Consider the following 17,074-nt stretch of genomic DNA (forward strand, 5'->3'; position numbering starts at 1 on the left):
ACACACACACACACACACACACACACACACACACACACACACACACACAGTTCTATCTACACACACACACACACACACACAGTTCTATCTACACACACACACACACAGTTCTATCCACACACACACACACACACACACACACACACACACAGTTCTATCTACACACACACACAAACAGTTCTATCCACACACACACACACACACACACACATACACAGTTCTATCCACACACACACACACACAGTTCTATCTACACACACACACACACACACACACACACACACACACACACACACAGTTCTATCTACACACACACACACACACACACACACACACACACACACACACACAGTTCTATCCACACACACACACACACACACACACACACACACACACACACACACACACACACACACACACACACACACACACACACACACAGTTCTATCTACACACACACACACACAGTTCTATCCACACACACACACACACACACACACACAGTTCTATCCACACACACACACACACACACACACACACACAGTTCTATCTACACACACACACACACACACACACACACACACACACACACAGTTCTATCTACACACACACACACACACACACACACGTGAACATGCTAAAGGGAATAGATCAGGTTCCAACATGTGTGTTTGTCATGGATGGGCTCGGTGGAGAGGAGTGGCCACTCTGATATCAGTGCTGTAAATTACCAACACATATCACAACACAAGGAGAAGGAAGGCACATTTGTTATGTTATGGTTATAATAGAAGGAATAGTGATCCGTGTCCTTAACGTGGATGTTCCTCCGGGCCGTGACTGGTCCTTCTACAAACATATAGTCCACTTCATGACAACAAGTCAAGGCATTTTAATATGTGGCGCAGATTCTAACATCCCACTAAACCCCAAAATGGACTCATCAAATGGGAAATCTGACGCACCAAATCTGAGCAGAAGGTTAAATACTTGGATGCGTGACGTGGGGACGGTGGACGTGTGGAGAGAGATAAACCCGACGAGCCCAGATTATTCTCATGACTCGTCTGCTCACAATGCTACTCACCAATAGACTCTGTTTTATGTGTAAAGGAGATGTTTTCAGGGTGGATGATTGTGAAACAGGAGCCAGTACTATTTCACACCATGGTCCCATTTCTATGTCAGTCCAGTTGAACAGGAAGAGGAAGTCCACTCTCTGGAGACTGAACTCAAACATTCTCAATAACCAAGTTATTAAAGATACCTTGAAAAGTGAAATTAAAATGGATTTGGACACACTCAAATAAATGCTGGAGAAACTGTGGCCCACACATTGGTAATCAGACCCATATACTCTGGCTATGCCCAAAACTGAAAGCATTCTGGAAGGAAGTGTTCGTAACACTCAATCAAATATGTGGTGGAAGTATTACAATGGACCCAATGGTGGCCCTACCAGGTCTATAACCAAGAGGTATTGAAGGAAGAGCCAAAAAAGATCTCTTACAGATACGACTAGCAACAGCAATTAAATGCATTACAGTAAGGTGGTTGAAGCCTGACCCTCCAACACACAATGGCCCTCATTTATCAAACGAACGGACGACAGGAAAACCTGCGTACGACCATTTCTACGCAAACTTCGGCATTTATCAATTTGGACGTGAGCGGACGCTACGATCAGATCTCACGTTAGGTCTGAGCTCGTGTACGCAAATCTGAGTCTGTGGATTTGTGGTGCAGCACAGCAAAATATGAAAATAACAAACCTCAGCTGTCATTAAGCATAAGAAGTCACATATTAAGAACGGATCAAAACGGATTCTTAAAACGAATGAAACAAACATTTTTTTTTGAAAGCCCACATTTTCACTGATACCACTTTTTAACAAGTTACAGTTTTTGCCGAATGCTTACACACATGTTGCAGACTTTGGCTCACTGTGTCATAACTTAACACACAGGTGGAGTAAGACACAGCACATGGAGATAACCTCTTAACTTATACGGCAAAATGAAACTCTTGAAACAAAACCTAACAATCCCATTTCAAAACTGTTTTTAGCATCAAAACATGAAACACATGCACCTTTGTTTGCACTCTTTCCTAGCAGCAACTGTTGTAGTACCGTCATTTTATCAATAGATGGTGCTGTTCTCTATTGCTTGTTATCAGAGGAACGGGAGTTCCGGTTCTGCGCTGTGTTGTCTCGTGTATGTTGTGGAACCCGAATAAAGATCCCGTAAAAACAACAGGTTATGGGCCCAGACCAACGCTAACAAGGATCTTTTATAGCGGGTTTTTTCGGTGAGATAAACAGTGTTGTGGGATTTCACAATGGATGATAAGCTGTTTATTGACAAGCTGAGCGGACAAGAGAACTGGGCAACGTGGACGTTTCAGATGGAACACTTGCTAAAAGCTAAAGGACTGTGGGACATGCTAATGGAGACGCTAGCCGCTGATGCTAACGCACAAGCACGTGCTGAGTTTGCTAAACGGAGAGAGAAAGCATTCTCTATGTTAGTGCTGAATGTAAGAACACCCCAGTTGTACCTGATAACAAGCTGCCAGACTCCCAAAGAGGCCTGGACTACGCTGAGAGGCCATTTTGAGAGAGATACTTTGGCAAATAAACTGTTCCTGAAGAAAAACTATTTCCCATGTGAAATGAAGGTTGGCGACCGTTTAACTGAGCATTTCAAACAAATGAAGGAGCTGACTGACCAGTTATCAGCAATAGGAGCTGTAATTGAAGAGGAAGACCAAATTGTAACACTTTTGGGAAGTTTGCCACCAAGTTATGCTACAATTGTCACTGCTGTAGAAACAAAGGTTGACGATCTGACACTGCAGTTTGTTCAGCAAGCGTTAATAAATGAAGAACAAAAGCGAGTGAATGCCAATGATAACTCCAGTGGTGCAGTGTCAGGTGGATCAGCCATGTCATCACAATATAAGGGAAATGAGCAGGAGAACTCCAGGTCAGTGGGAGCAGAAAGGCCAAGCTCGTGGAGATGTTACAAATGCGGGAAAGAAGGTCATATTAAACGTGACTGTCCAAGCTGGAAACATAAACCTAAAAAGAAAACTCACGAGGCCAAAAGCATGATGTGTGACAATGCAGAAGATTCGTCTGAAAGTGCTTTTGTCGCCAACGAGGCAAACCCGGCTGACGGATCACAACAGGTCGAAGGGTTGATTGATTCGGGAGCATCAAAGCACATGACATGTGATAAAGAGATTCTTCAAGACTACCAGCAATTCTCAGAAGCAGTGAAACTCGGTGACGGAAGGGTGGTTGACACCCTAGGAATCGGAACTGTCAACATGAAAATGACCTTCAAAATGAGCAAACCAAAAAATGTCACAATGTATGACGTGCTGTATGTTCCAAAGCTTTCTGGGAATCTATTCTCAGTGGGAGCTGCTACAAAAAGAGGACATTCAGTGCAGTTCAGGAAGTCTCGCTGCTACATAAAGGGAACAGGTGGAACTCTTCAAGGAATGGGAACACAGAGAGCTGACGGACTGTATCAGCTGGATGTTGAAGGAAGCTCATCTGTCTGTCATAGAGCATCAGTAGCAGCCAGCCTCTGGCACCAGCGTCTGGGTCACACCACCAAGCTGCAGGAACTGAAAGATCTGGTGAATGGAGTGGACTTCTCTGCAGAGAAAGAGGTTCCTTTCTGTGAAGGATGTGTGGAAGGCAAGCTGTCTAAAAAGCCATTCAAGTCCATTGGAGGAATTCGTTCCAAACGCAAGATGCAGCTGATTCATAGTGATGTCTGTGGTCCCATGCAGACTGAGTCTATAGGTGGAGCAACATATTTTGTCACCTTCATTGATGACTACTCAAGGTGCTGCAAGGTATACTTTCTGAAACAAAAGAATGAGGTGCTAAACAAATTCAAGGAGTTTGAAAAAACATTCTCAAATGAGTGTGGGCAGAGCGTCACAAGGCTGAGAACAGACAACGGTGGTGAGTTCACATCAAAGGAGTTTCAGGAATATTTGAAGGCTCAAGGCATCCACCATGAAATGACTGAACCTCACTCACCAGCAAAATGGGGTTGCAGAAAGAAAGAATAGGACGTTAGTAGAAGCAGCTAGAAGCATGCTGTCACATGCTAAGTTACTGAAGATGTACTGGGCAGAGGCTGTAGCCACCGCAGCTTACATACAGAACAGGCTGCCTACATCTGTCCTGAAGCAAGAGACACCCTATGAGAGATGGTGTGGAAAGAAACCAGACATGAGTCACATGAGGGTGTTTGGCTGTGTTGCTTACGCACATATCCCAGATGAAGAGAGAAGGAAACTGGACAAAAAGGCCGTGAAGCTTGGTTTCGTGGGGTATGCAAACAATGCTAAGGGCTATCGCCTGTATGATGAAGAGAGAAGGAGGATTCTAATTCGTCGTGATGTCATCTTCAATGAATCAAACTTCCACTGGAAACAGGAAGCTGAAGTTCCCAGCACAGAGAGTGAGATAACCATGGAAACAAATGAAAGTGAAACTCAAGATGGTGTGTGTGTGTGTGTGTGTGTGTGTGTGTGTGTGTGTGTGTGTGTGTGTGTGTGTGTGTGTGTGTGGGGCTTACTTGCACATAGTCATGACGGAGGTCTTTGACTCTCACACTGTTCCTCTGGAATGGAACTGGATATAGCTGCTTCAGTGAGATGTTGTGCTTTTTGAGGATCAGGAGAGTGTAGATATGCTGACAGTGTTGATGCCAGTGAAGGTTATTTGATCTGCAAGGATCTGCTCTCTCAAATCACCAAGCCGGATTTCATTATTTGCCAAAACAATATTGACGATGGCCACCTCCTGTTCATCACTGAACATAGCCTGCCTTCCACCCTGTGCAGGTCGTCTGGCAGTTCTGTAGAAAATGAAACATCATACTTTAAACCCATAGACCTACGCTAATACACCAATGTATTGTACTGTGCATTTGAACAATGTGCAATACTGTCATTTCTTTGGTCCATTTTAGTGTGGAAACTTCAAAACATACCTGTTTTCCAGTCTGAACGTTGTAATCATTGAGGCTACTGAGTAGCGACTCAGGTTTGGATGGACTCTCTGCCCAGCCTCCCTCATTGTAAGGCCATGATTTAGAACATGGTCCACCAAAGTGGCCCTCATGTCATGGGATATTTGTCTTCTGTTGCCTGCTCCCCTTCTTCGTCCTCTTCCTCGTCTTGCTGCTGCTCTTCCTCTCCCTCTTCCTGCCTCCATGTTTCCAAAGTTGGCACAAAGGAGCTGAGCTCACATCAGGTGTGTTTGTAGTGCTATGGCTTACACTGATTGGTCTACAATTAGATGTTAAATGTGTTCATGTGTGTGAGTCAGTGTGCTTTTCCAATTTTAGTTGTGTTTTGTGTTTGAAATCGATGTGTTTTCCCAATGATTGCATGGGTGTGTCGTGTTTTGCAAGAAGTGTGTTGGAGAATTTCAAACCCAGTGCAAAGCATATATTGTGTTTGCAGGTTTGGTGCTTTTGTTTAGGGCATGGTCACCAAAGCTAGAGGTTGGGATGATTTGGGCATAGCAACCACTTTTAGTGTTTACAGGTTTTTACGATTGTTTACACACTAAAATAAAAATGTCCACACAATTTGTGAAATTCTACTCCAAGGAGCAAAACGCCTCCACAGATTTGCACAACATTACACACAATGTCTGCTTCACCCTTTTTGTAAAACATTACACAGGGATTTGTAAAACGCTACACACATTTTCACACCTTAGACACAGAGAAGGGTTGTGAGGTTACTTCCTTGTCATTACAAAGCCCCGGATTGCCAACGACCACACTAATGAACACATTGGATCATCACATCCACCAAGTGTGGAAGCACACATGGGCTTATTGGAAAACGCAGCACTCAGGTGTGCTATAAAAGGCAGCAGGTGAGTTCACCTGTCTTCAACAACAATGGAAGGAGCTAGAAGAAGAAGAAGAGTGAGAATGAGAGGGGGAGCTCAAAGAGGAGATGAAGGCGGTAGAGGAAGAGGAGAAGGAGGTAGAGGAGGAGGCCCAGGTAGAGGAAGAGGAGAAGAAGGAGAGAGAGGAAGAGGTAGATAAAATAAATACTTGAAATATTCAGTCTGCAGCATCAGTGTTGTGCAGTGCTTGGTAAGTTTATAGTAGGCCTATTTGTGTACATTCTCCCTATATCTCAAACTAATCATGAAGAATGTTGTGGGTTTGTCACTATTTTTATCTAAATTATCCCTTACATAACAATGTCTGGACAAAAATCTAGCACATGCTATTTCCTCAAATTCGTTTTTTTACTAATGTGTTTTTTATTGATCACAGCAGTGTGAAACTGGCTGCAATAGTGTCTGATCATTGAGGACTGTGTTGGTTCAATGAAAACTAATAGCATTTTCACAGATATGTGTGTATGTTTTGACTGAAGTGTGTTTTGACTTAAGTATGTTTTGACTGAAGTGTGTTTTGACTGAAGTATGTATGTTTTGACTGAAGTATGTTTTGACTGAAGTGTGTTTTGACTGAAGTGTGTATGTTTTGACTGAAGTATGTTTTGACTTAAGTATGTTTTGACTGAAGTGTGTATGTTTTGACTGAAGTATGTTTTGACTGAAGTATGTTTTGACTGAAGTGTGTATGTTTTGACTGAAGTATGTTTTGACTGAAGTATGTTTTGACTGAAGTATGTTTTGACTGAAGTATGTTTTGACTGAAGTGTGTTTTGACTGAAGTATGTTTTGACTGAAGTATGTTTTGACTTAAGTATGTTTTGACTGAAGTGTGTATGTTTTGACTGAAGTATGTTTTGACTGAAGTATGTTTTGACTGAAGTGTGTATGTTTTGACTGAAGTATGTTTTGACTGAAGTGTGTTTTGACTGAAGTGTGTTTTGACTGAAGTGTGTATGTTTTGACTAAAGTGAGTCATTTTGCAAACAATCTAGGAATTATGCAAATTGAGTGTGGTGTTTGGATAATTGTGATTATATATTTTTTTTAAAGAACCCGGTTTTCAAAATTGCATGTAAACAATTGAAAAAAACTGTAAGCATTAGGCAGAAACTAAACAATATGATAGTTTAAACAGACGCACCAATGCCCATGGAACCGTGGCCAGCACAGCCTCCACTGGGGGCGATACGGAGGAGACAGGACCTCATTCAGAGCTTTTAAAACCTAAAGTATACCTTAAACTCGTGCAAATGCTCTGCAGTATTTAATCAGTAATGTGAAATATTGTTGGTGAAAAAGGCATACTAAACGGACAACGTATAGTCATTTGAACATTTTATTATGGCTTTTTTACAGTTTCATTTCTTTCTTTTAGGGTGTCATTTATTGCCCCAAGTGCTCCGACAACTGCTGTCAATAAAGTGCACATCTCCGCCTGTCTCTCCAGAACCTCTGCAGTGATGATGTTTGGTCTGGGCGCAGCACGGGGGGCAGCAGTGGGACCGCTCTGGGGAGGAGACCTGGCCGACATCATGCTGGTGCCTGGCTCTCAAACATTTAACACAATAAAAATGTCACCCATGTAACATGAGTAAGCCTCATTATTTGTAAGAAATTGTGTACAGTCAGGTTGATTTTTACAATGCAAGCAAAAGGGGGTTGTTGGTTCCCATTCTGCTCTGGCTCTGACGCGAGTGCGTCCGTGTCTCCTCCACCGCTTATGCCAGAGATGGACTCTGACCCTATCAATGAGGCAATGTTGTCCTCGGTCCCCGTCAGGATCAGGCTGGAGTCTGGTTGGCCTCCTCCAGTCTGCCTGATGCTGGCTTCAGTGCAGCAACAAGCTTTTTGGTGGCCAGCTTTAAATCGGACCACTTTTTCTTGACCTAAATGTAAAGAATAGTCTTGATTAATTAGCAGGCATAAGCTTTTAGGCTGCGGATGAAAAGATTAATTTAAGTTGTGAGGCGTAGGTTAAGTTATTGATAATTATATTCAAACCTCAGCCGGAGTCCGTTCCTCTACGGCAACGCTGTTGACTGCCTCCGTGATCTTCTTCCAGACAGCGTTTTTATGCCCCTTTCACTCCACTCTTCAAACTGCAGAAAAGCACATCTTTTTTTCGCTCCACTTCAGATGTTAGGAAGCCGATCTCCGTGTCGGAAAAGGTTGTTTTCTTACCAGTATTTGGTCTCTCCATGTTTGACCTCAGTGGGCGGGGCCTCCGAACCAGGAATATTTAAGGGCGTAACATGTTAATGACGATGGAATTCAGCCGCCGCATTTATCAAGACCCGCTCATTCCTACGCTGAGATTGGTCAGATACGAACGTTTCATAAATCACACGTGTTTCCTGTCGTACGACCAAATCTACGCTCAGATCTGCGCCCGTTTTCACGCAAGATTGATAAATGAGAGCCAATATGTGGAGGGAAAAAATAAAGGAAATATATCAAATGGAAGAAATAACATATTCCCTGAGACTTCAAAAACACATCTTCACTAAAAGGTGGAGCCCTGCTATGGATATACTAATATAACTCTGTCTTTTATTTCACCTTGCTTTATTCTATTGTATTTTATATTTTTCTTTGTCAGTATAGTCTCCGTCGCTTTTGTTGTTACCTTGACTGTTATCTTGTGTATGAAACAGCAGATGTGATGAAATATGATTCTGTACATGATTTTGAATGAAACTTAAATAAAAACTAAGTTTTAAAATGGATTTGGAAAATAATGATGATGAAGAAGTGACTCCAGCTATTCTCTGGGATGCACTAAAAGCGGTGATCAGGGGTCAAATAATAGCCATCTCCTCATATGAGAAGACAACTAGAGAAGAAAAAGTTAGAACATGAGAAGAGGACTTGAAGAGACGACAGAACCAACATGCAAAGTCTCCCCAAGATGACAACAAACATAAGATTATACAATGAAAAAAAGAAATAGATGAAATAAATACTCAGGAAATCCAAAGAAAACTCCTTTTCACAAAGCAACAATACTATGAAGTCGGTGGGAAATCACTGAAACTTCTATTATAGAAGTTAAGAAAACAACAAGCGGATAGAACTAAACATAAAAGAAGAAATTCTGCAACAAAAGAAATAGAAACTTGTCCAGAGAAAGTTAAACAACGCTTTCCAAACTACTATCAAACATTCTATTCCCAACCAGACGAGCAACGCCAACCAGATGGATGCCTTCCTGGCCCAGATAAACCTCCCAAAGGTTACTGATGAACAAAATGACTAATTCATATCTAAATAACAAAAGAAGACATTCAATCAGCAATCAGGAGAATGAAAGGGGGGAAGTCTCCAGGGACAGACGGCTTTACCACAGAATGGTCCAAAACAATGCAAGATCAATTCATTCCAACATTATTAAACCCCCCCTCATGGAGGGAGGCAATGATTTCAATCCTACCTAAAGAGGGCAAAGACAGGCTGGAGTGTGGGAGTTATGGCCCTGTAAGTCTTCTAAATAAGGATTCTAAAGGATTCCCCTCCATTTGAACTAAAGAATAGAACATATACTAGCAGTATTAATACATGAGGACCAGACTGGCTTTGTCAGACAAAGACAGACCAAGATAATATCAGGAAAACACCACACATTATGAGACAAATCACACAAACTAGAGACACTGATATGAAGTTTGGATGCAGAGAAAGCCTTCCATTCAGTTTTTATAGAAAGGACTTTAAAACGTGGCTTTCATACAACTATAATCCACACGATTGCAGCATTATACAACAAAGCAACAGCTAGAATTCAAATCAACGGTGATTTAACCATTCATTCATTCTGGAAAGAGGAAGGAGACGAGGGTGCTGTGATGGCCGCTCCTCTTCGCCCTGTTTATAGAACCCAGAAGTCATTGATTAGGCAAAGATCAGATAGAAAGGGGGCAACAACGACATCCGGGGGCAAAAACTGGCCCTGTTTGCTGACCACTTATTGATACGTTTAATACAACTACACACACACTCCCAAGGACTTTCCTGATGCAGGTTTTGACGGAGCGGACAAGACGTTCCCACATCCCGCCCCACCATGCAGCTCTTTCTACTATGTATTTCCATGTGATTTTCCTTCCAGAAAAAAAGTGTCTCATATTTCCTCCTTTCATCACATTCCACAATTCCTTTAAATCCTGTTCTGCTCGCTTAAAGGTTTTAGCATTGTCAGAATAGATAGTAGTGCAGATTCCTCTTTGTGCAATAAATCTTCAAAAAGACAGCAAAGACGTATCTGTGGATAAATCAGAGACTAGCTCCAGATGGACTGCTCGCGTAACATGTGAACAGAGCGACATACGTTTTCTGTCTATCTGGTTTAACAAGTAAGGGACCGGCAAAATCTACACCCACCACTTCAAATGGCTGAGCCTCTGTAATCCCATCACGTGGTAATGGTGCAAAAGGTTGTTGGCCAGCTTTGACCTTACTTTTACGACATATCAGACATTTTTCCAAAGTTTTCTTCGTGATCTGTCTGCCTCTTTCAAGCCAATACCTTTCTCTGACTTGGGTCAAGGTGTCCTGTAGACCAGAGTGCATGACGTCATCGTGGGACCTTTTTATTAGCAACTCGGAAAACTTATCCTCTGACGGCAAAATCCATGGATGTTTTTGGCCATAAGCCCAATTTGTTTTTTGCAGTCGTCCTCCAACTGGCATCAGCTTTTCCTCCAAAAAGGGTTTCAAGGTGAGAACCTTTGATGTTCTGTCCAATTCCCTCTTTGTTTCCAGTTGTCTCATTTCCTTGGAGAAACATTTCATTTGTGTCGGCCTGATCCAGTATCTTTCTGCTGCCTCAATCTCCTGAGTGCAGAGCTCTCCTCGCTGCTTCTCTGTGTTGCAAATGATGCACAAATCTCCTTGCCCACGCAGTTACTCTAAGCAACTTATTTAAACTGCTGTGATTGTCCAGCTTTAGAATGGGCTCAGTTACAGAACAAACATCCTCTTCATCCTCCATTATCTGATTTTGAGCGATACACTCACCAGTCAGTAGAGGCGTGTTTGTTTCCTCCGCAGACGTCACGTCGGCTGTGCGTAACCAACTCGGCCCGTTCCACCACAGTGTGTCGACTGCAAGTACCTCTGATTTGAGTCCCCGAGTTCCGTGATCAGCAGGATTTTCTTTTCCCTTGCAGTGTCTCCAGTTTTCTGGCAGCGTAAGACTCTGGATTTCTGCTACTCTGTTAGCCACGAACGGCTTCCATTGTCTTGCTGTGCTTTTAATCCAATGAACGGTCATCGTCGAGTCAGTCCAGAAATGACATTTAACATTGTTCAGACTCAAGATGTTACTCAAATAATGACCAAGTCTGGCGCTGATGAGGGCTCCCAGTAGTTCCAGTCGGGGCAGAGTTACTCGTTTCAGTGGAGATACTTTAGTTTTGGCAGAGATTAAACTCACAGTGCTCGTTCCATCCGATTTGGTCGTGCGTGAATACGCAACGGCACAGTAGGCTCGTTCACTAGCGTCACAAAACACATGGATTTCTTGCATTTCTTGGAAGTTTTTGTTCTGATTTACTTGTTTATCATAACGTCTGTTAATTGACACTTTACTCACATCTTGCAGTTCCTCATTCCTTCCAGCATGCGGCCAAATCCGTCGGCAGCTCTTCATCCCAATCCAAGCCTCTTTCCCACATTTCTTGAAACATGATTTTGGCTCTAATAATAAATGGAGACAAGAAGCCAATGGGATCGAATATTCTTGACGCTGTTTGGAGTACAGCTCTTTTTGTGAGTTTTTTATCCTTGACATAATTCATCACCTCCGCCATTTCAAAGACGAATTCATCCGTTTGACTTTTCCAGACGAGGCCCAGAACCTTTAATGGAGTGGAATCCTTCCCTTGTTCTTGTTGTTCCTGTGACCATTTTTGTTGAAGTTCAGGACTGTTTGTTTTCCACTTACAAAGATCCATTCCCACACTTGCCATGATTTCTCTGGCCTTTACGCACAGCTCTTCCGCTGCGTCACTGTTGTCGGCTCCACTTCTGAAATCATCCACATGAAGACATTCTTTTATTGTCCGTACGACTTCAGGATTTTCTTCTTCATGCTCTTTCAGATGGTGTCGTACAGTAGCTGCCAACAGAAAAGGACTCGATGACACTCCAAACGGGACTCTCGTCATCCTGACTGTTTTCACCTTTATCTCCTTTTGGGACATCAGCTTGTCATCCGTCCAGAGAAATCGCAGTGCGTCTCTGTCTCTTTTGTTGAGGGAGATTTGCAGAAAGGCTGACTTAATATCTGCCATTACAGCTACTGGATATTGTCTGAATGTAATCAGAATGTTCAAAAGGTCAGGATTTAAATTTGGACCTATAAGCAGACATTCGTTTAATGAGCAGCTACATTTCTTATGAGAGGAGGCATCGAATACAACTCTCAATGTCGTCGTAGCTCCGTCTTCTTTTATGACTGGATGATGTGGTAAATAGTACACTGGCTCATTAGTCACATTATCATTGACCATTTCCACTATATCTTCTCTTAAATAGTTTTGAATAACAGCGTCATATCTATCAGAAAGAGTTGCATTAATTTGAAGCCTTCTCATTAAATTATCAGATCTGTTTTTAGCTGTAACATCATTTGAAGACATAGTTACATGCTCATTTTTCCAGGGCAGTCGGACTTCGTATCTGCCGTCAACAAACTTCACAGTTTCTTCAAATCTTTTCAGAACTGTTTCATCTGTCTGGGAATGTAATTCTTCCTTACCTATTCCGAGTGACTCCAGTTCCCAAAACCTGCCCAACTGGTTGGAGAGTGTTTGATCTGCTCAACACAGACATGCAGCAGTTCAACGTCAACAGCTTCGGTGACAAGATTCAGTGTGGTGACCTCTCCTTGCACAAGCCATCCAAACACACTTTCCAGCGCAACAAGTCCGTCTTCCAGCTTTTCCATTTGACCAGTGACAATTCTCCAGTACTGGTCTCCTCCAATTAGGACTCCCAGTTCTTCTGATTCCATTCCTCTCACGGGAACATCCGCCACAGGCATTCCTTTTGACTCCAAATCATTTCTTATCGTTTCACTCGCCATTTTAATAATTGAAGAGCTCACCTTGGGCGTCTCCAGGAGCTGAACTTCGATATTCTGATTCTTTCTGATGTTCCTTAAACGCACCTTCACCTTCTTGCATGTCAGTCTTTGAGGTGTTTTGGAGCCAAATACAAAAACATGAAGTGTTTCTTTACCTACTATTGGCAGGTTAAGTGCTCTGGATATGTCTTCTGGAATAAAACTATGTGAGCTCCCTCCATCTAAAAGACATCTAGCCACCTGACTTTGAGTGGGAGCGTCTATCCAAACGGTAGCTGTTTGGAGTAAAACTGTACTACTCATAGAACTACTGGGAGCTGCACTTGCTATCACTGCATCTGCTGTAAGATTTCGGGCAACTTGCTGTGTGCTTTCTTGTCTCTCTTCTGTGTGTTCTTCTTGTTGATTGGCTAATTGAGGACAGACTACTTTGTGGTGTCTTCGTCCACATTCTTCACAGGTAATTCCCTGCGTCTTACAATGACGCGCTATATGTCTGCTGCCTAAACACACAAAACACTTGCCTTCTTTTCTTCATTTTTCTCTCCTCAGTTCAAGAGTCAGTTCTGTACAGTTCTTAGATCTCTGATGGTTTCCTCCACAGAATATACACTTTGGCTCATCTCTGACGCTGACAGCGTGAAGCGAGGCTGTAGAGGCTGTGTAAGATCTCCTTTTTTACGGTATTCTTTTCTCCACATAGGACTTTCCCCATTGTTTCTCTGTATCTGGTTGGTGCACATTCTGGGTGAGATTGGCTGTTCTTTCACGACTTTCAACCTCCTTTTGGAAGAACGTCATCAGGCTTTGGACACTGAACGTGTTGTCATTATTTGCATCATCTCTTTCACTAGCGTTTTGACGGGTGAACTGCAAAGCCATTTCTTCTGGTATCATCTTCATGAGAATAGGGCAGAGCAAGTTGCCATAACTGTCAGAGACTACTCCCATTGAGCCTAAACTGCACACTTGTATCTCGATGTCATCATATAGCCTGCGTAAAGCTGCGACATCCCAGGCCCTTTTTACTGCTGTCAGATTTAATAGCTTATTCATATGTGCATTTATGATGAGATCTTTACGCCCAAATCGGCTGATAAGCATTTTCTTTGCATTGTCATCATTTTGGTCTGATAAAGAAAGTCCCATAACTACATTAGCTGCAGTGCCATATAAAAACGACTTCAAATATGTACATTTATCAGACTTGGTTAGACTGGCATTATTGTCAACTGCTGTCTCAAACTGGCTCCAAAAACATCTCCGGAAAACTTCTCAATGACCAATTTTGTCAACTTGCCTGCTTGTCTTCTCACCTCATTGTTTGAATATTGGGAAGTCACTGAAGCTGCGCTCTGATTGTCGTCCATATTTCTCAGGATGCGTTTTATCCTGGTCTTTCTTGACATGATTCGATCCATGTATTCAAAGGCTGAATTAACCTCATCTTCCAAATCATCCCCTGCTGTCTCCGCTTCAATGTCATGGTCACTATCCATTAAAGCTCTTTCTCTCGCCGTCAGATGCTCCAAATATTCATCCAGCAAATCTGTGCTGGGATCTTCTTTTTCAACCTCCCGATCAATCTTGTCCAAGAGTCGTGTCGTAGCGGCCCGTATTGCTCCCCTTAGTTTCTTTTGTCTTTGCAGGTTCGACATTGTTGCTTTGTCCTATTATCCGCGTCTTCAGCTGTCATGCATTCTTTTTGTTTCTTCTCCCGGGTTTCGGCACCAAATGTAAGGTGTGGATATAGGAGGAGTCCAAGTTGCAGGTAAAAATAATGGACACTTTATTTCCTATACTTTAACAACTCTAAAATCAGGGGAAAGGGCAGGGAAAAGAGTTCTGTGTGGCGAGAGTAGCCTTCTCCCAGTGGCGTCTCCCAGGTGACGCACATCAGGTCCTAATGAGCTCTGAGCGCAGACGCACTCAACTGCGGCCTCTCCGCGGCTCCTCTGCGGCGCTGTCCAGGGTGCTGAAGGTGACAGGTTTGAACCGCAACAGGTTGAAAGCAGAACCCCACCAGTGATGAATGGATGGACATGGTCTATGAGATCTATGTTATGGAGAGGAGATCTTTTTCCCTCAAAGTGGAAAAAGAAAGGTTTTACAGGATCTGGACCAAATGGACTGAGTATGTAAAACCAATGAGATGTGATTTCATATGACTGTACTTGGGCATTGTGTGAACCTGTCCTCCCTTTGTTTGTGTGTGTGAGTGTTATTTGGATTGTCTCAAGTGGTCCCCAGTTCTGTTCTGTTCTGATACTGTTCTCAACTAAAAGCAGTAAGAGTCAGAAAAACATTCCAGAAGGCCAATATGGACCAAATCACATGGACTTCCTGGAAGCATCTTTATCTGTCTTTGAATGACTAAGATTGGAATTCATGTATGTGATGGTAATTTGCCTTTCTAAAGAAAAAGATCATTTCAAAACAATAACATGGAAAACCATGCCAGATTGTGAAGACAAACTTTATTCTGTTCTTTTCTTCCTCTAAAATAAAACTTGCATCAAATGAAAATGTATGAACTCTATTTGAATTCCAATGAATAGTAATTTCTTGTTTTCATGTTCAACTATCCATCAGAGTAACATGAGAGAGAAAGGGAAGCATGCAGAAGAGTTGAGCAGAGGTGGAAGGGGATACATTGCAGATCTCATTCCAAACACTGAAGGATCTTCTGGATCAATACACGATCACAAACACTTCATTGACAAGTATGTTTTCACACACAAGGAATGTGACGTGGTGATTGGTGCAGAACAATACACACAGTCAGATAGTAGAATGACATCGTTACATCATTATGAAAACGGAACATTTACAATAGAATATGTGGAACTAATATAGAAGAACAGCTTCAATGATGTCAGCCATTCAAGGGTCTAGACCTCTGGGGGACCACAGTCTCTGGTTCCTCACATAGTCTGCTCTCTGGACTAATGTGAGCTACTATCTAGACCTCTGGGGGACCACAGTCTCTGGTTCCTCACATAGTCTGCTCTCTGGACTAATGTCAGCTACTATCTAGACCTCTGGGGGACCACAGTCTCTGGTTCCTCACATAGTCTGCTCTCTGGACTAATGTGGTCTACTATCTAGACCTCTGGGGGACCACAGTCTCTGGTTCCTCACATAGTCTGCTCTCTGGACTAATGTGGTCTACTATCTAGACCTCTGGGGGACCACAGTCTCTGGTTCCTCACATAGTCTGGTCTCTGGACTAATGTGGTCTACTATCTAGACCTCTGGGGGACCACAGTCTCTGGTTCCTCACATAGTCTGGTCTCTGGACTAATGTGAGCTACTATCTAGACCGCTGGGGGACCGCAGTCTCTGGTTCCTCACATAGTCTGGTCTCTGGACTAATGTGAGCTACTATCTAGACCTCTGGGGGACCGCAGTCTCTGGTTCCTCACATAGTCTGGTCTCTGGACTAATGTGAGCTACTATCTAGACCTCTGAGGGACCACAGTCTCTGGTTCCTCACATAGTCTGGTCTCTGGACTAATGTGAGCTACTATCTAGACCTCTGGGGGACCACAGTCTCTGGTTCCTCACATAGTCTGGTCTCTGGACTAATGTGGTCTACTATCTAGACCTCTGGGGGACCACAGTCTCTGGTTCCTCACATAGTCTGGTCTCTGGACTAATGTCAGCTACTATCTAGACCTCTGGGGGACCACAGTCTCTGGTTCCTCACATAGTCTGGTCTCTGGACTAATGGGAGCTACTATCTAGACCTCTGGGGGACCACAGTCTCTGGTTCCTCACATAGTCTGGTCTCTGGACTAATGTGGTCTACTATCTAGACCTCTGGGGGACCACAGTCTCTGGTTCCTCACATAGTCTGGTCTCTGGACTAATGTGAGCTACTATCTAGACCTCTGGGGGACCACAGTCTCTGGTTCCTCACATAGTCTGGTCTCTGGACTAATGTGGTCTACTATCTAGACCTCTGGGGGACACAGACCCAGGAGACAACATCTGGTTCCTGGCTGAGACTCTTTAGAGACACAGA

The 17,074-nt window shown here is 43.1% G+C and overlaps 1 protein-coding gene and 1 long non-coding RNA gene across 3 annotated transcripts in view; both read right to left on the reverse strand.

Moving 5' to 3' along the window:
* LOC311018579 (uncharacterized protein) overlaps positions 1 to 17,074 on the reverse strand; it is a 722,019-nt gene that overhangs the window by 127,944 nt on the left and 577,001 nt on the right. The gene's annotated exons all lie outside the window — the stretch shown is intronic.
* LOC311018797 lies at positions 7,286 to 8,877 on the reverse strand. Of its 2 annotated transcripts, XR_014597757.1 has the most exons (3): positions 8,145 to 8,877; positions 7,965 to 8,062; positions 7,286 to 7,849 (listed from the first exon to the last, which is right to left on the reverse strand). It is a non-coding gene; the product is annotated as an uncharacterized lncRNA (long non-coding RNA). The 2 variants fall into 2 exon arrangements; XR_014597758.1 differs by lacking the exon at positions 8,145 to 8,877 and having other exon boundaries at positions 7,965 to 8,125.

This window comes from Eutrigla gurnardus, assembly GCF_963514095.1.
Source record: "Eutrigla gurnardus genome assembly, chromosome: 1".
Classification (NCBI taxonomy): Eukaryota; Metazoa; Chordata; class Actinopteri; order Perciformes; family Triglidae; genus Eutrigla; species Eutrigla gurnardus.